General features: G+C 45.3%; 1 protein-coding gene across 1 annotated transcript in view; it reads right to left on the bottom strand.

The window, feature by feature from the left end:
* Positions 1-13383, bottom strand: part of LOC138505080 (mucin-2-like) — a 233241-nt gene that overhangs the window by 85066 nt on the left and 134792 nt on the right. The gene's annotated exons all lie outside the window — the stretch shown is intronic.

The following is a 13383-nucleotide window of genomic DNA, read 5'->3' on the forward strand; positions in this document are numbered from 1 at the left end:
AGTTAGTCTGAGTCCAGAGGACCTTGTTCACACAGTATTAGGGGAGACAACCTCCGGAGGAGGTAATTCCCTAAGAGGCATGGGGTTCCCTCTGGAGTAAGGACTATGACCGGGTGTTTCATGTTGTGTTGCCCAATTTTGATCTCCAGTTCTGCAGTGCCCTCGACGGGAATATCATTCCCATCGAAGTTCTGGAGTTGTCCAGGAAGAGAGGTGAGGGGGATTTGGTGACTCTCCCCCTTCCTGAATTGATTTGCTCAAATGCCTTTTAGACAGGAGGGTGGCTTGGGATCCGGTATCCAACAGTGCTGGAAATGCACACTGCCCTTGCACCCAGACAGGGGCATAAAACCTACCTTCTTTTTCTCCATGGTGCAAAGGGAATGGGCATTTTGGGCCAGCTGGGCAGTTAACTTCTTTATTTTGGACTCCAACACCATGGGATCTTGGCCACTTTTCTGTGTCGCAGTTCGGGAATCTGTGTACAATTTGGCATTCTGATATTTGGGGAATTTTAGAATCCCCTTTTTCCCCTGATTCTGTGCTATCCTCCTTTTCCTGGAGACAGTCACTTGAATTGGTTTGGGGGATTTGGGAATCCCCCTTTCCCCTGATTGTGTGCTGTACCCCTTTTCCTGGAGACAGTCACTTGAATCGGTTTGGGGGATTTGGGAATCTCCTTTTTCCCCTGATTCTGTGCTGTCCCCCTATTCCTGGAGACAGTCTCTTGAACCGGTTTGAGGGGCAGATCCCTCATTCATTGCTGAGTTCTCAGGGTGACATTTCAGGGTTCACGGATAGACGGTTCTAGGTCAGTCCCCGTGCCTACCCAGTTGGAGTTATGGTCTTTTGGGACCCATTTTTCTTTGGGAGGAATCCCCCATCCTTGAAACAGAAGACTTTCTTCCCAGAATCCTACAGGGGTTATTCCCCTTCAAACTGGAGGATGCAGACTTCCACCACAAAATGGGTTTCTTTGTCCCTTGGTTTCTCCTACTTACCCTCTGTTGCCGCTTTTCGGGGGTAGGAGATTTGGGTTCAGGTTCAGAGGTTTCATGGGGCTTTTCATGGGTGAGGAAGGAAGATTTTCTTCTAAGTCTTTGCATCCCCCTTCCTCCCGAGCCTCCCCCTCTAGATTCTGCTGGTTGTCGGGGTTCTCTCCCCGTCATTGTCCCAGAGTGCCAGACCCTTGGTTTGAGCTGTTCAGACTAGCCATGTTCATCTCAGGGTTCTGTTGAGCCCTCAACACGCGACTCAGGTCTTGGGTCAAGCTCTGGACCTGGCGCTCCAGTTGTGACACCCTCTCTGGCTGATTCAGGGGTCTTGGGTCAAATCTTTGTTGCTCTCGGGAAGGGTAACTGTCCCTTCTCCCAGAGTAACTTTGATATGGAAGGTTTCTCTGGTAGCCCTCCATCCTTGGTCTCCCTTAGCCCTGATTTGCAGTTCTAGACACCTAAAATCGGGGAGCGAAAAAAGGGTTGTTATGAATGTTGGGGTTTTGGGGGTACCTGGGGAAGAAAATTAAACTAGGGGGTGGAAGATTACTGCTGTCTTGAGGGAAGTGTAATGCTTACCTGGACTCCTCAGGAGCGTAATGCCTTCTCAGCCAGTGGATCTGTTACTTGGGCACTTGTGGATTCCTTTTCTGTGTAAACAACAATAACAACAATAAAACTACTATAATATCTGTTTTCTGAGAAGCTACTGTATAACTGTGTACTCTTGATAATCCCTCCCTTCTCACCTGTGTTTATGTTTTGTGGAGCTTTCCATCCTGTTATTCTACAGGGGCGCGTTGCAAAGAAGAAACTTTAAACTTGGAAAGCTCAGGTGTTCAATAACCTCTTGTCTTTATAATGTCTTTGCTTTTCCAGAATTGTCTTGGATAAGTATTTGGAGAAAATACTACAGTTTGTTAGATTGTGAATAGTCCCTACGTTGGAGAGATCTCTCTTTCTAATATTTTCTCCTATTCTTGCAGGTTCTCTGAACTCGGAAAGGTTAATGGCTGCGGAATGACTGTGACGTTACTCGGAATGAAGAAACGTTTAACAAGTGTAAGTTCGTCTATACGGAGTAATTGCAGCCATCAGAGAAGTGCGCTGTAAAAACTAAGTGGTAAAAACTTGAAGAAACGTCAGGTACGTAACTTATTAAACTTCTTCTGTCTTATTTCTATTAAGTTCATTCGTTAATGAAATATGTTATTTTTTGCAGGTTTTCGGAAAGTTGAGGAAGAAATACCTTCGGAAGAGGCGGAGACCGCTGAGGAAACTTCTGGATTAAAGTACTGCGACCGCGAACAAAGACTGCTGCTTGAAGATGCTGCAGCTGTGAGAGAACTTTTGACAGAAGATGCTGCAGCTATGAAACAATACAGCTGACTGAAGAAATGCTTTGGAAGTACTTCGGTTCGGCAAGTATTATCTATAACTATGGAATTCTGTTGCTTTTTCTGTGAAAACTAATGTCTCTGTCTTTTTCTCCTTTGACAGGTTCTGTGAGGAGAGATGCTGGTAGCCTTACCCGCTGTCAGTGGAGCAGACGCGAAGCGAGCACTCCAGCGGAGGCGGACTTAAGTAGCTCCGTCTGTGATAGGTATAGAGTGTGCTGTAAGTTATCTATGGACCTGGCAGCGGCCATATTTAGTGTATAAAATCACTGTAAGCACTATGAGAGACTATGGGAGCAAATGCCATGTGTGCCAGGCTTGTACCCACGTTTGACCTGCTGACTGATGTGATGTCCCTGGCTTCTCCTGCATGCCTGAATGGGAACAGTGCTCATTTACTGGGATCATGACAGGAAGTTTGGAGGGAAGTTGAGAGGAAGATTTCCTGGGGCCGTACTTACCTGGTTTGATCCACCCCTTGAGCCAGGGGAGTCCATAAGTACCCCAAGATGGGTCTATTCCCCTTGTACCTCGGGCTGATGCAGGTGGCACAGTCAGGTGACACATTTGTGGGGTACCCTGCCTGGCTACCACCTGCTTGGGACTGGTCAGAGGTTCTTCTTTGCCTCTGGTTTGGTTGGTTAGTGGGAGGTGTATTTTTAGGCCCCCCGTCTCTAGGTCTAAAATGGGGGTAACCTTCACCTCCGCCACCTTGGCAGCAGCAGGTGTGTTGATTGGTTTGAGATTTTTGGGGGAACTCTTGTTTTCTACTGGCTTTTGGACCTCATAGATCCAAGTAGCTTGCTCTGTTACCTAGTCCAGGGTCCTTTCTTAGTAGAAGTCCCTAACCAACTGCATCATAATGTACTTAGGAAGTGCATGAAATAGGTATTTATGAACTCCCTACTGTTCGTGCACACCCGCCTAGTGGTTTGTGCAAATGTCCACTTTAATTCTTGGACAAATTCCCTCAGGGCCTGATCCTTTCCGCACTGTAGGTTTTAGGCCACCATGCAAGCCTCCTGGGGGTTTTGGTGCACAGAGAAGTGCTTCAAGATAGCCGCCTTGTAGGTAGACCACCTTGAGTGATTGGGATCCTCCAGCCCAGCAAAGAAGCTGAGAATGTCCATTTGGCAGAATCCATGCAATTCTAATAATTATTAATGCCAAATGATGTTATCATCAGGTCATACAGCTCCAGATGCTCCCACACTGAGTAATTGGCATTTTTATGGTACAAGGTCAAAAAGTTTCTAATGGCTTTTGTTTGCCTAATGGGGTCTTTTACCAAAGTTCTTTTTTGTTTGGCAGCCTTCTTTTTCCGCTGCACCTGAGTCCATTCGCCCTCAGACTCATAGCTGCTGCTATTTGAATTCCTATCCCATTCCTCTAGGCGCTCCCTGATTCTTGGATGCTGAAAGTCTCTCCCAGAATGACAAGGCCTAGTCTCTTCGCCCCTGTTATATTGTGGGCTCTCTGGGACTCCCTTGGACTCCTTCTTTCGCACAGGGGAATACTCACCTGACTCCTCCCTTCTTCCGGGGTTGGTGGAGAACTCCTCTCACCTCCCTGATTGGGCAGAGGTTTTCAAGATGCTCTTTTTGGGCCTAATTTCAGACTCCTTTTTATCCACAAAGTGGACCAGGTGGTTCCTTTGTAGCTGATGTTTCTGCCAGTCTAACTCCCTGATTTTCTCTTCATATGAGTCTTCCTGGTCAGATACATTGGTCACAATATTTTTGAACCTAAACAGGGATGCACGCCCATCAATCTCTGATGGACACTAGCCTGTCGGCTCAATCATGCTGGGCCTAATTGAGTCTGGCTGCCTCATGGTTCCGGTTCTTGTGAACCTGTAGACATGAAGTTAGCAGCGCCTTGCATATACAGGGTGGTAAGTTGGCTTTAGGCCCCTGGTATAGAGGGTCCTACACCATGATTAGGGATTGCCCTGTCACTCTCTAACTGTTTGGGGTTCCTCAAGTCCTTATTAAACCTAGCACACTCTTTTTCTAACCTCTTGAATTTCTCTTTCTCATACCCTATTTCTTGACAGTATGCGAAGGCCTGAGCCTTGTGCTCTGCTATCAGGGCTTGACTGGCTTCTATGACCTTCCCTTGTGCTACTACTTGGCTCTGGAATCCCCTGTTCTCATCACCAAGGGCCTCATTTCTTTCTGTGCTTCTTGTATTGTCTAGGAATATTCAGACCATTTCTGTTGCAGGAGATGCATCTCCTCACTCTGCGCATTTTTGGTCTGTATTGTCCACTCTAGATCACATTCTATTTGTCTTATGTGCCCCATTCATTTTTCATTCTCTAATTTTATTTGTCTTATGTGCCCCATTAATTTTCCATTCTCTAATTTTAATATTAGTCAGTTCCTGAAAACATGACTCACTTCTCTCCCGGTCTGTTTTTAATTTGCACACTTCCTGGCTATTTTTTTCCTGATACAGTGTGCAATTCTGTTCACTAAAGTTATCCCTCTGTTGTTTTATAGCGCTCAACTTCTGGCGCTCCTGGTCAAATTCAGCTTGGGAATGGACCTCTTTAATGATTAATTTGCTATTCTCCTCTTCCAATTGCTTGATCTGATTTTGTAAAGTGCACATATCGTCTAAGCAGGCTCTGTTGTATGTCACTTGTTGACTCAATTTTAGTTGACTCTCTTTCAGGGAATCAACCCTTTCTTGGCACTCCTCTTTTGGCGAAGATAATTGGGACTCTTGCTCTGAATTATTTTGTTGCTGTACTGCCAACTCCTCCTTTAGCTGCTCGATGAGGTTTCCTAATTCTAACTTAGAATTTTGGCTCTCTCGCATTTTCTCTTCTAATTCCCTTAACTCACTCTGTGTTTGATTTAAAAGCTCAGAATGATTTTGCACAGAGGTAAAATTTTCTTGGTACCTTTCTTCCATGACTATTATGTGGAAGTACATGTATGCAGTGAGTTGGACCATTTTAATTTGTTCAGCTTTGACGTTCTGTGTCATATAGAAGTCAGTCATGACTTGATGTAACAGGCCACTGTCCTGCCACGCATCCTTATTTATAGGGGTCACCTCTTGCATCATTCTAGCTTGCCAGACTTTGTGTTTTTGTTCTGCCCATTCCCCTCTGATGAACAATTTGGAAAGGAGGTGCTGACTAGCCATGTTAATTTCCACGGTGCTCATTATGAAGAGTGTTCTACTGCTGGTGGGTTATCTATGCAAGGACAAAATCTCCACCCTGCTCTTGCCTAGGTTATGGTTACAATATTTTATTTGGCCACACCGCTCTGATACAGTGTAACACAGCTTACCATCCACTAAATGTAACAATACTTCAATGGGCTAGTCTACTGTGCTGCACTGTCCCAGGTAAAAACTCTTATCTCAATCCCAGACAAGCCCCCACTTTGTCACAGTTTTATTACACGGCACACTCCAGTCAGGGACTCCTTTGCCTCGACAATGAATGCAGTGCACAATAAAGCGCTTTTTATTTTTAATAAACCACAGGTTATTTTCTGTTTGAATAGGCCTCCAACCCGTCTCGCACCCAACCTCCACAAATACCCCGTGTCACAATGGACCAGGAATCCGGCCGGTGTGTATCAAGAAGAAATGTATTAATGAATTATTTAACGAAAAAAGGAAAATCAAACAATTTCACAGCCACAAATGTTGTGGTAACACAATGCACTAATCTCTATAAAACAATTAGGTTAAGATATACTGTTACAATTCTCACAATCTTTCATTGCAACACAGAAAAAGAGCAGTTTTAGAAAGAGATAACACCAACGGGTTAGCACTCCCCCTGCAACACTCCCCCACAAACATGGGCTAACTTGATTCCTTTGAATGGAAGGCAGTGGCAAGGAGTAGGGAAAGAGATAGAAAATCAGATTTAGAGAACAGCCCACCACCCCAAAATGAGAAGTCAGCAAAGAAAGTGAAAACCCGTTTTCGGAGCAAAATGGCAGAATGGGATTTTGATTATTACTCACAACTGCTATGGGACAGAATGACATTAAATTTGTGTTGCTACACTTGAGGAGATAGGGAAGCTTAGATACTACTAATCAGCACACAAGGGCAAAGTAGAAATAAAGAAGGAAAATCGGTTTTGGGAGGAAACAAATGCAAAAAAAAGGAAAATACAATGGCAAATGGAAATTCGTTTTACACTGGATTTACAATGACGGGCAGCTCAGGGAAGGGGTAGAGCTCAGAATAGGAAAATTGGTTTTCAATGACAAGTACAGGGACACATAACAGATAGACTTGAAGACAAAAGGGATTGCTCTCAAAGGGACTACAGTTTCGGGTTTTAATAGGACAGATACAAATAGGAATTTGTGGGTTAATGCACACAATGCACGGGCAAATTCGGTTTTCAATTACTAGGAGACTAATTCTTTTGAGACAACACTTTAATGAATATAATTATTAAAGATAGACACCATGGACAAGGGGGTTAATTTCGATGGGGGAATTAATTGATTTACTTAAAAATATGCTAAGAATTTACACAGACACAGAGGTTTACCAAAGGAATATGCTAGCATACGCAGGCTAAACACAGATTCTCCTATGGGAAGGTGACTGAATTACACAAGCAATGTGAGGGTTTCAATTGGGTTTTCAATTAGGTTTTCAATGGGTTTTTCAATGGGTGCAATGCTACAAAAAGGAAGGGCTTATGAAATTTAGGGCTGAGGTTATTAGCTACTTACAAAGTAAGCCTTAGTTTGGGATTCAGGAAAGCAAGCTGCATCTCAGAACATTCCGAACAGCTAGGCAAGGGGTCTAGTCACTGCACTCTGCCTCGGTTGGGGATTCTGGAAAGACAGCTGGATCGCAGGGCGCTCTGAACAGTTATGCAAGGGGTCTGGCCACTGCACTCTCAAAGATGGTATAGTTCAGCCGCCTCCTCTCCGTCCTCCTTCTCCTGTCTCCCTGGATTTCTTGTGTCCTCTGACTTAGTACAGTCCCCCTTATTTAGCACAAATTACATCACTCACTTTGCAATCTAGGTGGAGTACTCTATAATTACCCCTACCCCTCAGATAGGACACTTTACCATTTTTCTCTCCGCCCCCTGGCATGAATGGTTCAAGGGAAGAGGGCACCTTCTGTCTATTTGCATTTATAACCCTTCATTTTTCTCTTGGCCACTTTTTGACAAAACCCAGTTATGTCTCATAACTTCATATTTCTACTAGCCCCTGACATATACATATACATTAGATGCGGTTTGAGCGGGTCATAGGGAATTAGGTAAGCCGATCGCCAATTCTGTACGAGGTAGCATGGCCGTTTTTGAATGCAGTGGATAACTTCATGTCAATCAGGTGAAACAAAAACGCAGGGCCGTTTTTTGATGCAGTTCATACTGCTTGTCATTCAGGTGAAATAAAACAACGCAGGGCTGTTTGTTTTGGATGCATTGCATACTTCTGCTTGCCACTCACGTGACAGGGAAAGCAAAGTATGGCCATTTTTGGTGACAGGGTTTAAATGCGATGTTTCAGCTGGAGGGGATTTCTGTTTAGGGCCTTAAACGCACCCCACAGCATTGTTAGTCAGGCACTGACAGGAGCCACATTCATACTCCTTACCGAGGTACCAGAGGAATATCCTGTGCGGCTATGTGATCGAAATCTTCGAGTCACAGTCCGCACACCTCTTGGAACCTGTCTCTAGAGTAGAGATACTCATAGAAATAGTGCTATGCAGTAGAAAAGAATTGCTGAGGTGAGTCCAACCGTTCTGAAGCATGATGTACATGCAGAAAAACAAACTGAGGCAACAGGCACAGTGCATGCTATTTATACCACTGTAAATGTCAAGACTGGGAGCAGGAATCGAAGCGGCAGAGGGACATCGCTCTGATGCCACAATCTGCTGTCTACAAAGTTTCCGCAACTGCAAGCAGGATATCGGTAAATCAAAGATGATGAATCTGTGGGAGGATATAATCCGTTAAAAACATTGTTCAATCTTTTTCAAGAGAACAAAGTGAAAGAACAGGACTTAGTTATGGAAGAAATGTGAGATTTGAAAGCCACATTTGTGTCAAGTTTGAAGCCCAACACTTTTACAGAGGAAACCGAATGTGGGACTAATATTAAGAGTGGGCAGTGACAATAACCAGTCATGCAAAGGGAGAAAAGAAAGGGAAGTGTGAATAAAAGCTGGCCTGTTGTTCTAGGGTTAAGTTTGAGTGAAAGGGCTGGCATCCAGTTCTTGGTGGCACAGAGACCACTCCGTAGGTCCACAGAGGTCTGGAACCTGCAGCTCTCCAGATGTTTCATGCTAGAAATCCCATGAACCCTGACCATTAACTATGCAGACTAGGTATGATGGAAAGTGTAGTCCAAAATATCTGGAGAGCCAAAGGTTGCAGACTTCTGCCTTAGCAGAAGGAATTTCATCCAACAACGATACTTTAATAAAGAGGTGGGTTTTGTCATCCTACACAGGACGTGAGAAGCCTGGCAGGGCAACCAGATTGCCCACTGGCTCCAAGTATATGTATAAAAGTATAATGTCAAATGGTAGCTGGATAATGTGATTTTTAATAATAAATATAATAAACTGTCAGTCAGAATTGCTGAAAAAAGTGTGTGTTATAGTGAGTCTTCATTGACAAGACCAAAATACTAATTCACAGATTTCAGATAGATTTTCCTTGGCATACATCATTCAAATTGACATAATACAGGTTCAAAGGAGACCGGTTTACTGCAGCCCATCCATAGGGAATGGAACGTACTGTGTGGTGCATGCTGTTTATCTGTGACTCAGACCTCGTCACCCTCAAACGCAAGTGCAGGATGGCTGAACGGAAATGGCATGCTTCTGGTACATCCTCTGACAAACTGGCTTGCTGCCTGCTCCAAAGGCAATACCGGCTCTCAGTCTGCACCAAGAAGAGAGCCCACATCCAAGCCCGCATCTCTGCGGCATCTAACAACATGGACGAACTCTTTAAAATCTGCAAGGAACTGGACAATCCTGCTGCAGTCTCTATCTCTCCTGTCCCTTCCCAGGCCCTCTGCACGGCTCTGGCTTCTCACTTCATCTCTAAAACTCAGGATAGCATGTCCTCTCTCTCTTCCTCTCCCACCTCTACCCCTCTACTCTCTGCTTTTCCTCTGGCCCTTCTCTGTCCACCTCTCCTCCCTCCTTCTCTGCCTTTCCCCTATTTTCCCCTGACAAGGTTTCTAGACAAGTCTGATCTATGAAAGTCTCATCAAAACACTTGAATCCCTGTTCCTCCAAAACCATCAAGGATCACACCGACTCAATGGCTCCTGCTCTTGCCGACTTCTGCAACCACTCCTTCGCCACTGGAGTCTTCCGATCACCCGTGAAGCACTCCCTTGTGCACCCCCTTCTCAAGAAAACCTCAGCCGACCCGTCCTGTCCGGTTAACTATCGCCCAATCTCCATCACTCCCTTCCAGGGCAAACTCCTGGAAAAACTGGCCATCTTCCAGCTTAATCTTCACACTGAATCTCTTGGTTGTTTTCATGACCATCAGTCTGGCTTCAGAGCTGCCAGAAGCACGGAAACTGCTCTCCTGAACATCCGTGAAGACCTTCTCTCAAATCTTGACTCCAACACCCCATGTGTCCTCATCTTACTTGATGTCTCGTCTGCCTTTGACACAGTCAACCATGCCATCCTGCTCAACCGTCTCCATGATAACCTGAGTATCATCGGTCAGGCCCTGGAGTGGCTGACTTCTTTCCTCTCCATTGACCCTCCCAGGTCCAACTTGGGTCCTTCCTCTCCTCTATTTCTATCGCAACCTGTGGTGTCCCCCAGGGGTCTATCCTCTCGCCCTGGCTTTTCAACCAATACCTGGCACTTCTTGCCCACGGCATTGCCGCGCTCTGCACCAACTTCCAGCTCATTTTCAGGCTAGCTTCGGCCACCTCTTCTCAGTCTCTCATCTGTGAATGTCTGTCTGTTATCCAGGAGTGGTGTGCCACCAATGATCTCTGCCTTAATGCCAGTAAGACTGAGATTCTCCTCATTGGCACACCCGCTCCCTCCTTTCCTGTCACTCTCTGGCCGGCCGCTCTCTGCCCTCTTCCTGCTCCCACCTGTGAGGCTAAAAACCTTGGAGTCATCGTCAACTCCACACTCTCCTTCTCTCCTCACATCTCTGACGTCTCTAAGAAGTCACACTACCAGCTGCACCTCTTCAGAGGTATTCTTCCTTTCCTCTCCTTCCTACAGAAGCTCACTGTCTCCAGAGCTCTGGTTCTCTCTAGGCTGGACTACTGCAACAGCCTCTTGCTAAATCTGCCTGCTTCTACTCTCCGCCCTCTACAACTCATCCAGAACAGGACTGCAAGACTTGTCCTTGGTCTCAAGCCCAGGGATCATATCTCTCCAGGACTGAAATCTCTTCACTGGCTCCCCTTCTGGGGCCTGTGGCCTCAATACCTTCAACTCACTCTTCCTAGATATCTTCCTCCTCGACGCTCTTTGCTCATCCGCCTCCAACTCCCTAAGGGTCAGTCGCTTCTCCAAGCAACGAGTTGGTGGTAGATCTCTTTCCTTGGTTGGGGCCTCCCTTTGGAACAGCCTCCTTGCCTCCCTGAAACTTGAGGAGAACCATCTCCAGTTCTGGAAGCACCTCAAAACCTTTCTCTTCGCTTCTGCTTTCTCTCCTCCTCTCCCCTGCTGAATTTCTGGCTGAAATGTACTGGCTACCTGGCCACTCTTTGATCTCGGGCCCAGGTCCCCTCCCCTGCCAGTTACATACCTGCACTGCCTCCCTGGCAACCCCCCACACTTGGGGACTGTTCTCGGTATCCTTACAGTCACCCTCCAGCATTTGACACCTGATGTCTGCACTTACCCTTGCACTTGCCACCAGCTGGCACTACTTCTCATATTGTTATTTATCCTATTTTTCCCATGTACTGCACTGTCCCCACCCACTCCCACTCCGCACTTTTCCTCTTCCCCTGCACTTGCGCGATCTGAATGACACTTGGCCTATTATGATCGTTGTCTCTGTCTTCTGTTTGTTCCCCTCTCCCTTGCCACGTCGCGCCTTGAAACACTTGTGTATAAGCGCGTTATAAATGCCTTATCATATCATATCATACCATTATGTAACTGCAGCTAGTGCCCTTATATTGGTACAGATTAATTACTCTCCGTGCCTGTGAGGAAGGGTCACATTTTGTTCCAATGTGCGTACCACCCTTGAAGTGAAGAGGTGATAATACACCTGGTTCTCAAAATGGGCATAGCGTTACACACACGGAAGATTGACACCTAAGGTCTAATGATCACTGACTGGTGTGTTTAAAAACTCCATTGAAAATCTTTCCATGAACAACACAAGATCGTGTTTAAAAAAGAATGCAGCTAAAAATGCAAACCATATTTTTCTTATACAACGAGTGTGGAATAATAGTGACACCAATTACTACGGCACTTTAAAGCAGATCTGTATGAAACGCTATATATAATGTCACCAAATAATCATTGTTATGGCTTAGAATCTATACTCATATTATACTAATGCGAGGACCCTGTTGTTCTGCAGTTAGATGGGCCATCGAAAATAGCCATCACAGAAAGCCCAGTGAGTAAAAGGGCTGGATTGCCATTGTGTTGTGTCCTATACAAAGAGACATCCCTCGTGACCATTGACTCTGGATACGGTTATGGTGGTGACAGGAGCACAAGCGGCAAGCATAATGCATGCTTTTTGCTAGCATTATTCGAAGATTTGATTTTTGGGGGCCACCCATTCGTCTCCCCTAACTAAGCATGTGGAAAATGGCGTTGGATGGGAGCCAGGGGATCCCTAGCTCCCTCCAGACTTTGTAGAGGACCAAAGAGGTCCTCAACTGGGGTGTGTAAGGAACACCACACAGCACCTCTCCGCCCAGCAGATTGATTTATGGCTGGCCATTCAGAGGACCGTCAGGCTTAGAAATAGATGAGCGAGTGACAGTCTGCTGGGCCCTTTTCAATGCTTACCAGGATGGAGTGGGAATCCCATGAATCCATTGGTTGTTAGCACATTCTTTGAACCTGCCGAGAGTTATTCTTAGCATCTGTGAAAGCAGACCGATTCCATAGGAACATATGAATCACATATGATCAGGATCAGTGGGGGATAAACAAACATTGGCCTAATTGAGAATTAAATTAGGCCAATGTTTGTTTATCCCCACTGATCCTGATCATATGTAATTTATATGTAGACTGGGACCTGGAAGGTCAGGGTCGAAATTCCAGGTAAGTCATTATAACTTAGGGTTCCATAGGAATCCATTGTAAATGTCAAATTTAATGTATACAAGTCAGGAGACATTTACCTTTTTGCAAACCACAGTTAAAAGTGAGATTTTGCTAGGTTTTGCACTGCGTTTTAAAAACAATAAAAATGTCATGGAGTCCATGTGTTATGCTTTATTTTGTCTCCACAAATAAAAAGACGAAACTGAAAAATAAAGTTTCCAAAAAAAGACTAAAAAAATGGTATGGCGGAGTCCCTGCAACATGTAAGCGCTAACGTTGGCAGTCCCCTACGTGGAATTAGCTCTTATTTTTATGAAATAACGACGTATATAGCACAACATCACATGTAGTCTCAGGACTTCGGTTAAAACTAAAGTAATCCCTGCCAAAGCAATACACGGGTCTGTTGAGAAATAAGCAGGCTTTTCCAACAGTGCTGTTCTCCCACTTTCTGCCATTTTGTGGCCACAGAGTACCCAGCTGAGGAAAAAGCCTTTATAAACCCCTCACTACTGATTGTAAATCGATTCGGTATTTCTGTGACTTCCAAAATGACTGGTTTGAAGTCGTTGACTTGAAATAATTACTATGTTCTCTGTGCGCTCATAGGTTTTTTCTACTTGTTTTTACTCGGCAGAATAGCTCTGGGGCAGCCTAGGAAGCAAGACGACGCGGGAACGACAGAGTGATCCCTCGGTACGCGCTAAGAAACCTCT

Source organism: Ambystoma mexicanum, chromosome 11 (genome assembly GCF_040938575.1).
Source record: "Ambystoma mexicanum isolate Mex_15411 chromosome 11, UKY_AmexF1_1, whole genome shotgun sequence".
Taxonomy (NCBI): Eukaryota; Metazoa; Chordata; class Amphibia; order Caudata; family Ambystomatidae; genus Ambystoma; species Ambystoma mexicanum.